This window comes from Plecotus auritus, assembly GCF_963455305.1.
Source record: "Plecotus auritus genome assembly, chromosome: 1".
Lineage (NCBI taxonomy): Eukaryota > Metazoa > Chordata > Mammalia > Chiroptera > Vespertilionidae > Plecotus > Plecotus auritus.
Window position 1 is genome coordinate 225,063,504 of NC_137770.1, and position 17,270 is coordinate 225,080,773.

At 42.3% G+C, this 17,270-nt stretch overlaps 1 protein-coding gene and 1 long non-coding RNA gene across 2 annotated transcripts in view; one reads left to right on the forward strand and one right to left on the reverse strand.

The window, feature by feature from the left end:
- Window positions 1-17,270, reverse strand: part of NWD2 (NACHT and WD repeat domain containing 2) — a 149,998-nt gene that overhangs the window by 96,929 nt on the left and 35,799 nt on the right. The window lies entirely within an intron of this gene.
- On the forward strand, window positions 1,837-14,933 carry LOC308252890. Its single transcript, XR_013961069.1, has 3 exons — window positions 1,837-2,102; window positions 12,713-12,807; window positions 13,156-14,933. It is a non-coding gene; the product is annotated as an uncharacterized lncRNA (long non-coding RNA).

Genomic DNA, 17,270 nt, shown 5'->3' on the forward strand with positions numbered 1-17,270 from the left:
CTGCACCCACAGCTGAGGCCAAGTTCCCATAAGGAGCCTTAATGAGCAATCAGCAGGGACCTGAGGCTATGCCCTCCCCCGTCCCTGTGGGGCTTGACAGGGGACCTCAGGCTGTGCCCCACACCCGGCAGGGCTTGACAGGGGACCTCAAAGTGCGCTTCCCATCCTGGTGCTGGGCTAGGGGACCTCAGGCTGCTCCCCCTGCCCCAGCACCAGGCCAGGGGACCTCAGGCTGCGACCCCCACCTGGCAGGGTTTGACAGGGGACCTCAGGCTGCGCCCCCACCGGGCGGGGCTTGACAGGGGACCTCAAGGTGCACTTCCCATCCTGGTGCTGGGCTAGGGGACCTTAGGCTGCCCCCTCGCCCCAGCGCCAGACCAGGGGACCTCAGGCTGTGCCCCCACCAGGTGGGGCTTGACAGGGGACTTCAGGCCGCGTCCCCCACCCTGGCACCAGGCCAGGGGACCTCAGGCTGCACCCCCTACCCCAGCACCGGGCCAGGGAACCAGAGGCTGCATCCCCCTGCCTGGTGAGGCTTGACAGGGGACCTCAAGGTGCACCCCCAGTGCTGGGTTGGGGGAATTCAGGCCATTCCCCCTGCCCAGCGGGGCTTGACGGGGGACCTGAGGCTGTGCCCCCCTCCTGGTGCTGGGCCAAGGGACCTGAGGCTACGTCCCCTGTTCAGTAGGGCTTGACAAAGATGGGACTGGCCAGGTCTGGATCTAGTCCAATGGTGGGGGGAGGGAATGGCCGGGTCTGGGTCTCACGCAATTTTGAGGCACATGTGGGTGGGCGGGGACTTGACTCTGGGTCCCGTGGTGCGCCCCAGACTCTGACAGGAGGAAGGTTTTCATATACTGTTTACTAATTTTCTTTCATCTCTGACACTTCTATTAAAAAGGGCAAATAGAAATATTAAATTATTTCCTCTAATTAATCCCCTTTTAATGTGCACGAATTTCGTGCACCGGGCCACTAGTTTTTTTATAAGAGGAAACAGAAAAATAGAGTAGTTAAGATACTTACCTGAGGTCATCTGACCACTAAGAAAGAATGGATTGGAATCTAAAGAGTCATGTCATAGTTTGCTCTAACCATGGAAAATATGCAACTGTGCAAAGAATCAGTCTTTGAAAATGATAAATGTGGTAACTTCATAGAATGGTTAAGGGATGCCAAAGTCCTTATGAAACAAATAAAACCCACAACTGAATTACCCTTAATGGGTGCATCCCTTTTTATAATATACCCATCAATAGCCAACTCATCAATAAGTTGTCTTTCTCCATCTATCTCTAAGCAAATCCAGAATGAGTCTACTTCTCTGCACCGCTGGTGCAAGCCAAACTCTTCTCCCATCTGGACTCTCTCTCCCTATTTCCATACTGGCTCCTTCAGGCCATTATCCAGAGAGCAACCAGACTGATCTTTTAAAAATGTAATCAGATCACATCACTATCTTGTTTATGTCCCACCAGCAGCCCTTCATGGAACTTGAAATGAAATCCACACTCCCTACGTTGGCTGTTCTCCCTCTCCCTGAGCTTATCTCTCGCCACTTTCCCAGTTCATGTCACTCCAGACTGGCATACCTTTGGTTCCAGATTCTGTCACTCGTGGCCTTTGCTCTAGCTGCGACTTCCTCCCGGAACACTTAGTTCTTAGTCCTGTGACCACATAATGGCACCGCCTGTCATTCAAGTGTCCACTTGAATGCCACCTCCTTAGAGAGCCCTTCTCTACAGCACCACTCTCTCTCACATCACCCTCTTTAAATTCTTTGCACATTACTCATCACGACTGTTGGTATTTATTTGCTTACTATCTGTCTTCCCCACTGCAATGTGAGCTTAAAGGGAGTCAGGACCTTCTTTTGTCTCATTCACTGCTGCATCCCCAGTGATTAAAGTCCTTCTCAATTAAGGAATGAGTGAATGAGAAAGCCCACACAGGCACCGGGGACAAAAATGATCTGACAGGTGATGCTTCCCTGTAATTACCTCCAGGAGCAAGGTTTCCTTGATTCTGGATAAATACAGAATCAAGACTAAGTGAAATGCTGAGAAATAAAGCCATGGGATTTAGAAAGTTGGTTTCATGAGGTAAGTACATAAATTGTAATATTGGCTTCTTTTCCGTATTTCTGGAAGAATATGAATACGTTTTATGAAATTATGGTGAACCTCTCGAAGAATGTGAAGGGAACCTATTCACGTATTTGAAAGGCATTCTGTTACTGATAATATTACAAAAATGACTCAGATTGTACCTTTTGTTTTTATTAGATAATGACTGGCTCTGGAAATAGAACAGTACTTAAGATAGAATGGATTAATTATGATGGGTGACTGATAAGCTGGCTTCATTACATAAAAAAGCCTGATTCATACTGATAGCAAATCCGGATGTTGGCAATTGAAAAACACTAGAATGTCACGAACAGGAAAAATTAAGTCACAAAATGTCACAGACAAAAAGGAACCTCTTTAAAAAGTATGGATCAGAGACATGATATGTCATCATTTACTCTTTATACAGAGTCAGTGCATCCATTTGTATCTGCCTAGCTCCTTCAGGCTTTGAGAAAAGGCACATTAACACTTTGGCAGCACAATTAGATTCTTAAGGAGTTGCTTTCTAAATAATTCCTCAATGATTTCGGAGTTAATGAAGGTCTCTGTGCAGTGTCTGCGCTACCCATAGGAAGAGCATTCGTTGGGGGAGAAATGTTAATCAATATCATTATCCTACTTCAAGAAGGGTCTGGATTAATTCCAAATTTGTATTAAAAATAAGGGTGCCCAAATGATTGTGTTGGTTTGGAACCTCTTACTGCCCCTCCCTCATGCAAAGTGAAGGCCATGGACAACAGACTAAGTCTTTTCCTTTGTGGCAGCTCAGAAAATCTATTTCGGATCCACCACACACCCTCTGCTTACAGCTGCTGTTGCAGCCTGGTCTCCAGGGTTCTGTACATTTGCTCTTGCTGGGTTCTCCCTCTTTACCTGGAACCCTTAGCCAGTCACGCATCTGGATGCTTATCTGGCTTTTGTTGTTGTTGTCTGGGTTGACTTCTTTTTTGGCAGCTTCCCAGAGGCTGTCTCTTCTCCCTCTAAGTCCTCTGTGCCCAACCACCCACAGTCACCCTTCCTTATTTCAATATCACCAAATCCTGCCAATTTAATCATAAACATCTTTTGAATTTGGCCACTCTCTATTTTTGCCCTTACCATCTCTGAACCTGGAGAACCTAAAAGAGACTCCTTTTTCATTTAATTATCTGTCCCTCCTCATCACGACAAAACATGAACTAATTTACTCATTGAAGATGTATGTTGGCATCTGGTGGCCCAGAGGATAGATGTTCAGCAGATGTAAATGTGTGTTCTAGCTAAGTTCCATCTTCTGCTCTTCACCAAGTACCTCCAGAGTATTTTTCAGATACAAGTTATGCCTGAACTATGTATGTGTCAACACATACTACTTTCCATGTTCAGAATTCCCTATCTATTGCATTCTGTCTGCTTAACCTCCCATCATTCTGAGTCCCAATCAAAGGCAGCACACTTTGTGAATTCTTACTAGTCAGAGACAGACATGCCGTCTCTAGGTCACCTCACAGCACTCTGCTCACCTCTATATAACATCATGTACTGTATGTACTGTATTATAATTATTTATTTTTATTTTGTTTCCACCATTAGACCTGTGAATCCATGGAAGACAGGGACTTTCTCATACACATCTTTACAGAAATTAGAGCAGACTCCAGAACATTGATAGAACTCAATAAAGGATTGAGCAGACAGATGCTATTCTAATGAAAACATTAATTAAGTCCAACCAAAGAATTAATTTGTCTCCATAAAGCTAACATAAATCAAAATCCACTGTCATTTTCAAAGAATAATTGATTATTTTAACATTAATAGCAATGTGTGAATCTGGGGTGGTGCTATAAAAAATATATGATGGAGCTTAGCAGGCCCTCTTCCCAATAAGCAATAATGAAACTGAACAAAACTGTCAAAATAAGCATTTAAATGCAATGTAAACTGACCGAAGACCAAAGGCATAAACCAGATAATCAGAAAGTGATTATTCATGAAAAACAACTGAATTTTGCATAAGAACAGTTGAGTCTATGGCAGGGGTGGGCAAACTTTTTGACTCGAGGGCCACAATGGGTTCTTAAACTGGACCGGAGGGCCGGAACAAAAGCATGGATGGAGTGTTTGTGTGAACTAATATAAATTCAAAGTAAAGGAGCGGAGGGGAGAGCAAGAGAACCGGATAGAACAGCCGGATCTGGCCCGCGGCCATTGTTTGCCCAAGGCTGGTCTATGGTATTCTTGCCTGGGCTTCTCCCACTCCTCATTAACAACATTACCCACCCTCATCTTAGACAAGGTCAAGCTGTGAACACCAATGACTTCATTGCCAGAGAGGACTTGCCTGATTTGAAGCTGAGTGTGGGAAATCTCCATGCCCATCGCTGTTATTAGTAGTGGTAGTGGTCTCAGAGGAGACAAATGGGAAGTCTAGTGACTCAGCTAGACTATGGCTTCATCCATATTTAATAAGGACATCAAGGAAATAAACAGCCATCAAGGGCCTTGATAAGTTCTCCGCAAATTCCTGGCTGATGGGAAGGCTACCCACAAGCAAATTCCTGGCTGATGGGAAGGCTACCCACAAATATAAGAGAAGACTAAAAAACTATCCACATATTCCTGGCTGGCTTTGAGCCTCTGTGTACATGGGTAGTGAAAACACGAGAAGGCCTAGTGTAGTGGTTGGCAAACCGCGGCTCGCGAGCCACATGCGGCTCTTTGGCCCCTTGAGTGTGGCTCTTCCACAAAATACCATGTGTGGGCGCGCACGTACAGTGCGACTGAAACTTCGTGGCCCATGCGCAGAAGCCTGGGCGAGTCTATTTGAAGAAGTGGCGTTAGAACACTCAAGGGGCCAAAGACCCGGATGTGGCTCGCGAGCTGCGGTTTGCCGACCACTGGCCTAGTGGAAAGTAAAAGCTGGGGCAGATTTAAACACTGACTAAACTTTGCATTTGTTCCTTCATGAACACAGATGCAAAAATCCTTAATAAAAAACTTCCAAATTGAGTCCAGCCACATACACACCAAGACCAAGTGGGATTTATTACAAGAATGAGAGTTTAGTTTAACATATGAAAAAAAATTAATGTAATATGCCACATTAATAAGAGGCCATAACCGGGTGATCATTCCATGGTGCAGAAAAAAAACATTTGGTAAAATCTAAACCCATTCAAGACAGAAACTCAGCCACAGGGAACAGAAAGGAACTTCCTCACCCTGATAAAGGGCATCTAGACAAACCCTATAGTTAACACCATACTTCATGGTCTAAGATGAAGGTTTTCTACCTATGATCAGGAACACTTTCTTGTCACTTCTAGTCATTGGAAAGAGAAAAAGAAAACAACTTTTATTCGCTGATGACAAGATCTTATATTCAGAAAATCTTGAGGAATCCAGAGGAAAAAAATACAAGAACTAATAAACAAGTGGTTGAGACTCAGAAGGAGCAGACAATATGAGGAGCTGTGGATATATAAGAGAGTCTTTATTGTAGGAGCCAGTGGCCATGTAGCCATTGTAAACAAGGAGCCACTAGACAAAACAGTCCTTCAAAGCAAAGTCCCATACGGTAGGCAGCTGCACACCAGCTAGGTAACAAATCATCTTTCCCACAAAGCAGTAGCCTCTGTCCCCATAGCCATTATCTGAGCAGCTGCCCACTGCCTCTAGACCCACTGCCCCTCATAGTAGCCCATCTGAGTTCTCTAACTTCAGTAGCCTCAGTAACGTACTTTAATACTACTCAGACAAAAGAGGCTTCTTTCCAAAATAGTGACCTCACTATGTTAGGTTATGGAAGGGCACGCTTGTGCAGTGTACCATGAGATTACTGTGGCTTGCACTTGTGTACAGACCTTGGGACACCCTGATTAAGATGTCCATGATCAGAGTGGGCTTGGACATCTGGCGTACTAAAAACAAGGCCTCTATATTCCAATTGGCCTTGAGCATCCGGTGGACTCTGGTATGGTTCCCACACAAGTTCAGCCAGGTCATTGAATATATTGTACAAAATCAGTATTTCATAATAAAACAACCCAAAAATGAAATAAAAACAATTACATTTACAATAGCATTAAAACAATAAAACACTGAAAAAAATTTAACAAAATAAGTGCAAGACATAAATTACACACTATAAAACTTTACAGAGAGAAATAAGATCAAAAGGGAGAGACATTTCGTCCTCATGGACTAGAAGACTCAAAATTGCTAATTGGAAATCCTCACCAATTACAGGTTTGAGATTCTCCAAATTGATGTATAGATCCAACACATTCCCTATAAAAATCCCCGCATACTTTGCTATTTCCAGAAGAAAAAAATTCTTTAAATTAGCATAATTCATCTCTAATTATTCTCTTCCTTTCATGTTGAAGTCTATTTTAAAAAACTTAGTAAGAACTATACATGGCATCTCAGATCTACTCATTCAACTAATATGTAATCTGAATTTCACACTCCAGTAGTATGATTTCACACACATACAGCTCTCAACAAGGGCTTGTTGCCACATTAAAATTTACTGACTGCTAGTGTTTCTTTCAAAATAAAAGACACACAAGGCGCCTAGCCCTCAGCACTCAAATACATTGGGGCCAAACAGCAGTCAGCTAAGAATGGCATCCCCAATAGTTCTAGAACAGAGGTATACGAAGGATTCTACTGAAGCACATAGAGAGGGATTCTTGCTTTTGTGTGATGGTTGGGGAGAGTTGAACACAGGAGATGACAATTAGCTTAGGACTTGAAATATAGCTACGATTTTGACGGATAGAAAGGAAGAAATATCTTGTAGAAGCCGTAGCAGCATGAGCAAAATGAGAAAGGCTTAAAAAGTGCATGCTGTGTCGAGTGGTACAGTTTGATGCAGTACAACCTATGGGGTTATATTATAATCAGTCTGCCAGTTGCAAGTCTTTTGAGGTTCCTCTGTGTGCTGGGAATTGGGGTTATAACAGCAATTCTCTCTCATAACCAAATGGGAAAGACCAGAATACATACAGAGGAACATACAGAACAAAAGCAATTCAGCCTACATTTCAGTTAACGAAAAGAAAAAGACATTTCAGACCACGCACAGTGCCGCTGTCCCTTCACTGACAGGGCCACCTGCACCTGGCTGGCCTGCGCTGTGGAGTATTTCATCAATGAGCCAGTCCTCCACTTGTCCAGACACTCCGCTGGGTATCAGGAAATCAAAGGAAACACGGCATGGCCCCCAACACAAAGGAACTTGTATTTTAGACAGAATAAAACTAAGGTCTCTATTGAACACAGAAAATGATCCCACATAGAACTGAATGCAGCACATTCTAGACACAAGGCTAATTTTGAGTCCCAAGTTGGGGAAAGATTTCAGGGAAGCAATGACTTGAACATGAGCAGAATTCAGTTTGGATCTCCATGTATGTCAGGGTACCTCAGTGTCTTGATACCTGCTCAGATGGGAGTTTGGGGTAGGAGGTGAGCCAGGTAAGGCTCGCTGGCCCCAGTTTTCTACCTCGATCTTCTAAGGGGATGAACCTCATCGCTGGGGCTAACGGGAGAAGTCATCAAATGTACTAAAGTAGGTACAAATGTATTCCCTTTGAAATATTCAGGGATTGTTAGATCTGATATTTAGAGACATTAAAAACAAACGAACGCTGTGTGATCCTGTTCAGATGAATAACCTAGTCAAACAGATGTTCGGTTTGAGCTGCTTCCGTGTCTACCGAGTCAGCTCACATTCAGAGAACATTTCCCCTATTTTCAAGAAATGACATAATGCCAGCCAAGCGTCTGAGGTGCTACCTATTCCAGAGGCATATAACAGATGGTGTCTTAATTTTAATGTTTTGAGAAGAGTTTAAATACCTCGATCGTTGGAGATTTATGGATGTGTTTATCTGGTCTCATCACTAATGGGGATAATTATCGTAGTGACATCACACCGTAAGAAGAACATTAATACAGTTTACACAGAAGACAACAGCGAAACAAAAGTTTTAGTAAAGTTATCTTCTCACGCTAATGCATTTATGAATAATATATTATTATTATTAGTGTGAACTTCTAAATACTACTCAGAGAGAAACGTTGTATATGTTTCCTTTTAATCCATTAAAGGATGTTTTCATGTTTCTTTTTTCCAAAGTATCAATACTGAAATGTTACAAAAATACTTTCAGCATTTGTTTTCAAATGAAATATTCAATGCTCAATGCTTTCATGGAACATTTTACCTTAAAAATCCATTATACTAAAAGTAAATATCTGCATGGAGCCCACTAGACTGATGTAATTAAAATTAAATTTACAAAAAGGTAATGGAGATTTTATCAGCAATAGCATGCAATTCAATACAGCAGCTGAATCACTGGAGATTTTTTCCCTATATAATTTTATTTGGGATAAACATAATGTTGCAGTTTTTTGTTTTTTTTTGTCTCACAGCAATCCTTAGATTATTTTTGTTACAGCAACTTAATTTTATTACAAGTTACTAAATAATGCAAGAAAGTCAAAGTGATAGGAAGGTCACATTTAGTTACTTATAAACTGAACTAACTACTAACTAACTGCTAGTAAGTCTAGTTAACACTGCAGCATGCCCTGGGCTGCTTGGGGCCTCAGAGGGAGAAGGCTAAATTCAAGCCTTTGTTTTGTTTTGCTTTGTTTTTGTGTGTGTGTGTGTGTGTGTTTTCGGGTATTGTCTTTTTTTTAAAAAAATTTCTTTATTGATTAAGGTATTGCATATGTGTCCTCATCCCCCCATTACCCTCCCCCCTCATGCCCTCACCCCCCTGTTGTCTGTGTCCATTGGTTAGGCCTTTATGCATGCATATAAGTCCTTTGGGTGATCTCTCCCCCTTACCCCTACCCTCCCCTACCTTCCCTCTGAGGTTTGACAGTCTGATCGATGCTTCTCTGTCTCTGGATCTGTTTTAGTTCATCAGTTTATGTTGTTCATTATATTCCACAAATGAGTGAGATCATGTGATACTTATCTTTCTCTGACTGGCTTACTTCAAAAAAGCCCTGTGATTGCTTTTAGGTTTGCTCTCAGGGTCCCAGATGAGACAAAGCTGCGTATTTTAACAAGTCTGATTAAACCCCAATATTCTCCTATCATTCCTTAACTGTAGGACCCTTTAAATCCTCCTCTTAGCCTTGTTTCTTTCTGAAACAGTAGCACAGCCAGTTCTAGATTACACTCATACAGCTAATCCAATAAATCAGTAATTTATCTGGGGTGTGAAGAGTGAAAATGATGGTGGCTCTTCCCATCAAATACTCTTACCTTCTCATGATAAGAACCTACTGGTTGACCCCATCTCCTCCTCCAGCACTCACTTTTTGTCACTTTCCTCCTTGCTCTCTCTATTTCCAATTTTCCAACATGCCAGGCATTTTCTTGCACTGTTTCCACATGGCTGCAGTCTAACTCCTGCATACCCCCTTCACCCCAGCTCACTCCCGCCTGCCCTTTATCTATCAGCTTAAAGGCAATTTCTTCCAGGAAGCCTTCTCTGACTACCTACATCCTCCCCTGAGGCCTAAGTTCTAGCTTCCCACTATACACTCCTGTCACACTGCATTGGGATTTGTGATCCTCGGCACAGTTATAATTACTAACGATGGCCTTCAACTCGGCTGAAGCTCCTAGGGGCAGGAACCATCTTATCTTGTTCGGAGCTGTATCCCCATCGCCTGACACATAGGAGAGGCCCAGGAGGTATTTTTTGAACATAATTAATGAATGATTAACAGGCATTGGCTCTGTGTCAATCCCCTGTACTGTGACTTCTACATGTTTTATTCATCTTGGTACCCTGCATGTCTAGTAATTGGTACAACGTAAGCACTTAATAAATGCTGGCTGAATTTATTTCTGAAATGATGTGCTTATCTAACTTACCAAGGAGTTTCCTCCTCCCTTAGCTTAACTGTAACTATGAGAAAGGAATTAGAAGATGGCTGGAAGAGAAGCAGAAATGACATCCTCAGAAAATTATACCGATGTGAAAATGAAAGGTGGCTTGCTCATTCAACCTTCAGGGCACCTATGAATACGGCCAAATCCAACCACAGCTTTTTTTTTTTTTTAATGAGGAAAAAATCATTTGGTAATAACTGGTTGCTTGGAACTAATCTATGGTGGAAAAAGTCAGAACTGAGGCTGACTCTGGGTTTAGGGATAGGGACTGACTGGGAGGGGAGATGGGAAACTTTCAGGAGATAAAAATGTCCCATGTTTAATCTACGGTTTGTTCCATACCAATGGAGGCATTTCAAAACTCAGCTAATGGTGCACTCAGGATTTGTACGTTTCATAGCATGTAAATTTCACCTTAAAACCAAACAAACGAGAGATCTGTCAACAAAGAATGAACTCTATTAAATGATATGCATGACATGATATGTTAAGGGTGGAGTATACTGGTAATTGCATATAATAAAAAAGACCGATGAAGAAATGCAATAAAGCAAAAATGTAAGACATTAATCACAGAATCTGGGTGGTAAGTATGTGGTTGTTTACTATGCAGTTCTCTCAACATGCCTGTATATTTGAAAATTTTCACTGAAAAACATTGCGGGGGGGAAATGGTTTCTTGTCTTCATTTAGATGCAGACATATTAGTAACTAAAAGTAAAGTACTGACTTCTCTCCAGGGAGCCCTCCAGCTATGCAAAGTCAGAAATTAAGATCATGGATAACAGGTTAGGATGGAGTAATGACGAAACTCTATATAAAAATCTCAGGAAAATGGGAAAAGTTCTCATTATCTGTAACTGATCGACGCATTCATTCATGCAATAAATATTTATGCAACTCCTAGTATGTAGCAGAAACCATTTAGACACACAAAAGGAAACAGACAAAGGTCTGGCCTTCTTGGAGTTCAGATTTTCATCATGATTTCAAAGAGGTTTCTCCAAAGATGAGAAGAAAGGTGGTGGTGGGGAGGGTTAGCAGGTGAGAAGGTGGCAGTTCTGTTACTGTTTCAGGTCTAAGACTCTCCTTTGACGGGAATAATTCCATATGTGGATATAAAATGCATAAGGGGGCCCTACTAGTTTGTCTCAGTGGATAGAGTGTCTGCCTAAGGATTGAAGGTTCTGGGGTTTGATTCCAGTCAGGGGCATATGCCCTGGTTGTGGGCTCGATCCCCAGTAGGGGGCGTGCAGGAGGCAGCCGATCAATGATTCCCTCTCATCATTGATGTCTCTATCTCTCCCTCTCCTGTCACCTCTCTAAAATCAATAAAAATATATTTTAAAAATAATAAAATAAAATAAAATGCATAAGGTCGCTGTGAACTGGAATGTGCTGGCAATCCAATAGCCCCTTCACCGGAGACCACTTTTAGTTCATAGTGGTCAATTAGTTTGCCCGCCCAAAGTAGAAAAATTTGTGGTCTTCGATTTTCTTATGTTACAGTCTGCTCGGGCAGACTATATCATGTCCAATATATGTAACACCTATGTTCTGCCACCTTTTACTAGTAAAACCAGACATAACCACACCACATACAAACTCCTGCCCTGCTCCCTCAAGCGAAGGAGGCAGAGGGTGGTCAGGATTTCCACCACGTGAATTACTTACTTCTTTCAAGAAGAAATCTGAAGACTGAATGGCAAAACATGTTATATCTGGGTAGTGCATTTTATGCATGTTTAAAACATTTTTCAGAAATACAAATTTCATAATTAAATTACAGAAAAAAAATGTTGACACATAATGAAAGTCCCAATGACATCATTTAGCCACAGACTATATGGGATTCTCTGTAATGCACTTAGTTGGAAGGGAGGGGAAAAATGAAAGGCAAATGCAACTATCAAAATAATAAATATACCCCCTAGGTAAAAATGCTTTTCTTAATTGATTCAGAAAGTATTCCTTCCTATAAAGCAACATCTGGGAGAAAAATGAAATGACCCTATTTATTCAGGAAACAATACTCACTGGTATTGTAATTTCTGACATAAATTAACACTTTGATTTAATTCACTGATTAGTAAATTGCTTTAAAAAGTGGTGCTTCTGTGCAAATATGTGGTATGTGCAAATTACAAATGAGAACTGCTTGCTAATGATGAAAACATACAGGTGTTATGTGGAATTTTCTAATGTGTATCGCCCAATGCTTGATTATCTGGGGTAGTAAAGTTGGAATATTGCAACCATGCTGAAGGTATGTGTCCAAAAATCCATCAATATTTGGGCAACAACTTGAATTCTAGTTTAAGAGATTCATTACGAAAAGCCACTGCACGCCTTAGGAATTAAAAGGAAAATAAGGCAAAGCTAACATACCGATGTAAAGTATACGTGGAATGAACAAAAAGACAATGTAAAACAACCAATGACTAATAACTCAGCACGACATTATATATCTCCTTTTTTAAAAGAGTTTCGTTGTATTTAAATTGCTAACAAATATGATTCATCCCATGTGTCCATGCCTGTTTCTTTATGTTCCTAACAGCAGGCTTCAGCTAATCCCGTGAAAACCAAACACTAATTTAGTTCTATTGCTGAGCACTGAGTAATAAATGAAAATGGGCAGCTCACAGCAATTGCTATTTTTCCACAGACCCTGCTGGCTGTGCATATGGGCTGTGCCCGAGGAGGCAGAAGAGATTGTGATGTCTGACTTCCATGCCAGAATATAACCACTAAACCTCCACGGTAATAATGAGTGGCTGATTAAACCTCTGCACATGCTATCTCGTAACATTAATACATAAATTAGGTTGACAATTAGGAACACTATAAATAACATGTTTAATTTGATAGCGTGGCTATTGTAATGAATGTAACAACGGTTTCTCCCTCTCGCTATATTCATTTTCACCTCGGGGTTAAGTGATACTGGCTAAAGTGATTCTGGAACAGGAGGAGGCATTTGAGAAGGCTAATGTGTGAAATTAATTTTCTCGCACTGGCTTTACTCCTGTGGACATAAAGGATCCACATAAAACAATTCACATCAGGAAATACCCTCTCTTCTTTATACTGATTTTTTTTTTCTTTCAGTGTCATGAAACTAAGTTAAGCTTGGTGAGAATGCAAGCAGTCAAGATTCATACGCAAGTAACATTCACACGGACTTCCTCAGTAATGCTCCAGGCACCGTGACACTGTTCCACTAAACCTCACAGTAACCACGTGCACAGCATCATGACCTCTATTTCACAGATGAGGAAGCTCAAAGTTGCTAAGTAACTCGCTGAAGTGCACACAAATTTCACTGGTCAATTCATGACTTAATCCTGCGCTACACACTCCAGAGTCCATGTTCCTTCTACAGCCCCAAACACTGACTCTAATCCTTCACCCTCTCGACCCCATGCAATTGTCTCTGCACGTGCATACTTCGATTTGACTAATATCTAAGTTAGTTTCTTCTGAAGATACTTTCCCATCCCAGGATGGAAGGGCCGGTTCAAAGTCATGGAACATGGCAAGAAAGAGTTACTCTAAAATGTGCTTTTCCAATGAACCCAAGTGTAATTTGGATACTTCCACACTAGGAAATCTTGGGGATTTCATGATCACTGCTATTACTGTTAACAAAAGTGCTGAGGACCGAAGAGTTGCTAAGGCTGATGCTAGATAAAACACAACAGTACATAAAAGTGATTAATGTATCCAATCGTATTAGAGAGTTAAAATTTTTTTACAGATGGCAATAACAATTTTATTTGGAAATAACAGTTGTGCATTAAGTGATACTCTGTGATGCTGTATCTTTTTTGTTCAGCCAACTAAATACAGGAACATTGTTCTCTGTAAATTTCTACTGGCGATACCTTTAAATGATTCGCCGCCACACACAAGCTGAAGGCCAGCTGATGCCATGATTCTAACACCAAGATGCTTCAAGATCCTCATAGGTACGTATATGAGGAGTCTTCAAAAAATCAGAGTGACATTCTTTTTAGCATAGGTTTGATGCTAAAGCACTCTCTTTAATTTATATTTTCATTTAATTTATTGGGTTGATATTGGTTACTAAAATTATATAGGCTTCAGGTGTACAATTCTACAATACATCATCTGTATATTGTATTGTGTGTTCACCACCCCAAGTCAAGTCTCTTTCCATTCCCATTTATCTCCCCCATTTCCTCTTTTACCCCTCCCAAATTCTATCACTTGGATGGCACAAATAGTTGATACCTTTAAACAGAATACCCTATATTCTGAGCATTAAAGAGGACAGAATTTTCTGCATATAAAATTTTTTTATGAGAAAAAGTAGCTTACTGTAAATTTCTACATAAAACTTTCAAGAGAATACTGTGAAGATAAAATACCTGGATATATATTAGAATCCAAAATAAAGTAAAAATAAATTAACTAAAGATAATTTGGTAACTATTATCCAGTTCAAATGAAACCAAAACATATATGCTTTCTCAAAGAAAATTAAATGTTAGAAAAAAACAGCATCTTTCATGTCAACAGTGTCAGTATAATAAAAATGTATTTGTAAAAACAATGCCTAATTATCCTTTTCATTTGATTCTTGGGTACTTATAAACATTGTAAATCAGTATGGCCTTATTTTCTTATCTATACCACTATAAATATATTATTATATTGTGCATTATCAGAAGGTCTTAGAGATCAGCCAATGAAATCCTACTTCACCATACAGGAGGAAACTTTTAGGATAATTATTTACAAATTTGTTTTGGGAAACCCTAATGTTTTTTTTCCCTAAGAATTCCAGAGCTTTGGAAAAATAACCAAATGTTATTAAATTACAGAGAACATGTATCAGAGATCATTAAAAAGAAAACACCCACAAAATAGTCTATTTCCTTCAAAGTTACATAATCTGCTGTAAAGTTGGCTGGGAAGGGAGACACATGGACTGAATTCGAGTTCTGCCAATACTTACTGTAGCTGGACTAGGCTTCTGGTACTCACTGGTAAAATCAGTGTCTGTGTGTGTGTGTGGGGGGGCGGGGGGTGCTGTGTGAAGGAAGGAGTGTTAAATTATGGGGTATCCAAGGTCATATGCAGTTACCAGATTAAAAGAACAATCAATCCCACTCTCTTTAGACATGGAAGTAAATGTCTAACTGTGGAGTTGGTGGAGAGAGGCACTTCCCTGATGAATGGATTACTGAGTGTCATCCCTGAAGGCCAACAGGCTCCCAGCATTTCTGTGTATGACCCCCACCACCTCCAGGCACTGAAGGGACACGAGGAGAGTAGCTACAAAGACACAGATGTGCAGCCTTGTTCTGGGGACAGTCAGCCACAGGGCTATCGAAGTGTCCTGAGCTTGGTCTCACTGGTGTTGGCCAGAGAGAGAGATGTGAACCTCACCTACAGTTACCATAAGACAGAACTAAAATCGTCCGGTGTCACTAAGAACTCTTAATGGCATATATAGGCACAATGAGTTAAAAATTAAGCACACGTTAAAGAGAATATAAGTGCTATCTTTTAGAAATTATTTTGGCAGTCAAAAAAGATGGGCTTGGTCTTCATAGAGAATTTCTCCTAAAGCCATATGTATTGAGCCTAAGATTCCTCCAGACTTGGATAAAACAGATTGCTGCATATGAAAATATTCCTGATATGCATTCTAATTTGTACATTTTGGGTGGGGGAAGGCTTTTCATTGATCACAGAAGACTGCATCTGAGGCAAGTTCAGTAAATGATTCTGCAATGACTGCAGCACAGCCAGTGGCTTGGAGCTTCAGAGTCAGGAAGAAGAGGATGGAAGTTCTGCCTTCCCCACACAGTAGCTGCGTGACCTTGGGCAAGTTACCAAACCTCTCTGAGCTTCAGTTTCCTCATCAGGAAAACAGGGATAATAATAGTGGCGTCATCATAATCTGTAATATTATGTAAATAACTTAATCATGCAAATTCCTGGGTGTTAATTAAATGGTACTTATTATAATGACATTATTGACATTTGTTAATTAATTTATTTCTTACAACAACCCTAAAAGGAGGAACACTGACACAACTTTTAGAATTATGAAAGTGAGAGCATTGAGAGGTTAAATAATTATTCATGGTATAACTATACTCACAATATTCAGCAAATGCTATATAAGCAGAACTCAGGGAAGGAGAAGATAATGCCTCAAAACCTAAAACCTATCTAATAAAAGAGTAATATGCAAATTGACTGTCACTCCAAGACAAAGATGGCTGCCCCCATGTGGTCAAAGATGGCTTCCCCCATGTGGTCAAAGATGACTGCCCCCATGTGGACACAAGATGGCCACCACAAGATGGCCGGCAGGGGAGGGCAGTTGTGGGCAATCAGGCCAGCAGGGGAGGGCAGTTAGGGGTGACCGGGCTGGCAGATGAGGGCAGTTGGGAGGGACCAAGCCTGCAGGGGAGGGCAATTGGGGGGACCAGGCCAGCAGGGGAGGGCAGTTAGGGGTGACCAGGCCTGCAGGAGAGGGCAGTTGAGGTGGAACCCAGACCTACAGGGGAGGGCAGTTGGGGGGACCAGGCCTGCAGGGGAGGGCAGTTGGGGGGGAGACCAGGCCTGCAGGGGAGGGCAGTTGGAGGGACCAGGCCTGCAGGGGAGGGCAGTTGGGGGGGGGGACCAGGCCTGCAGGGGAGGGCAGTTGGAGGGACCAGGCCTGCAGGAGAGGGCAGTTGGAGGGACCAGGCTTGCAAAAGAGGGCAGTTGGAGGGACCAGGCCTGCAGGGGAGGGCAGTTGGGGGCAATCAGGCCTGCAGGAGAGGGCAGTTAGGGGTGACCAGGCCTGCAGGAGAGGGCAGTTGAGGGGGAACCCAGGCTTGCAGGGGAGGGCAGTTGGGGGGGGCAGGCCTGCAGGGGAGGGCAGTTGGGGGGGGCAGGCCTGCAGGAGAGGGCATTTGGGAGGACCAGTCCTACAGTGGAGGGCAGTTTGTGGGGGGGACCAGGCTTGCAGGGGAGGGCAGTTGGGGGCGATCAGGCCTGCAGGGGAGGGCAGTTGGGGGCGATCAGGCCAGCAGGGGAGGGCAGTTGGGAGGGACCAGGCCTGCAGGGGAGGGCAGTTGGGGGGAGAACCAGGCTTGCAGGGGAGGGCAGTTGGGGGGGGCAGGCCTGCAGAGGAGAGGGCAGTTGGGAGGACCAGTCCTACAGGGGAGGGCAGTTTTGGGGGGGGGGAACCAGGCTTG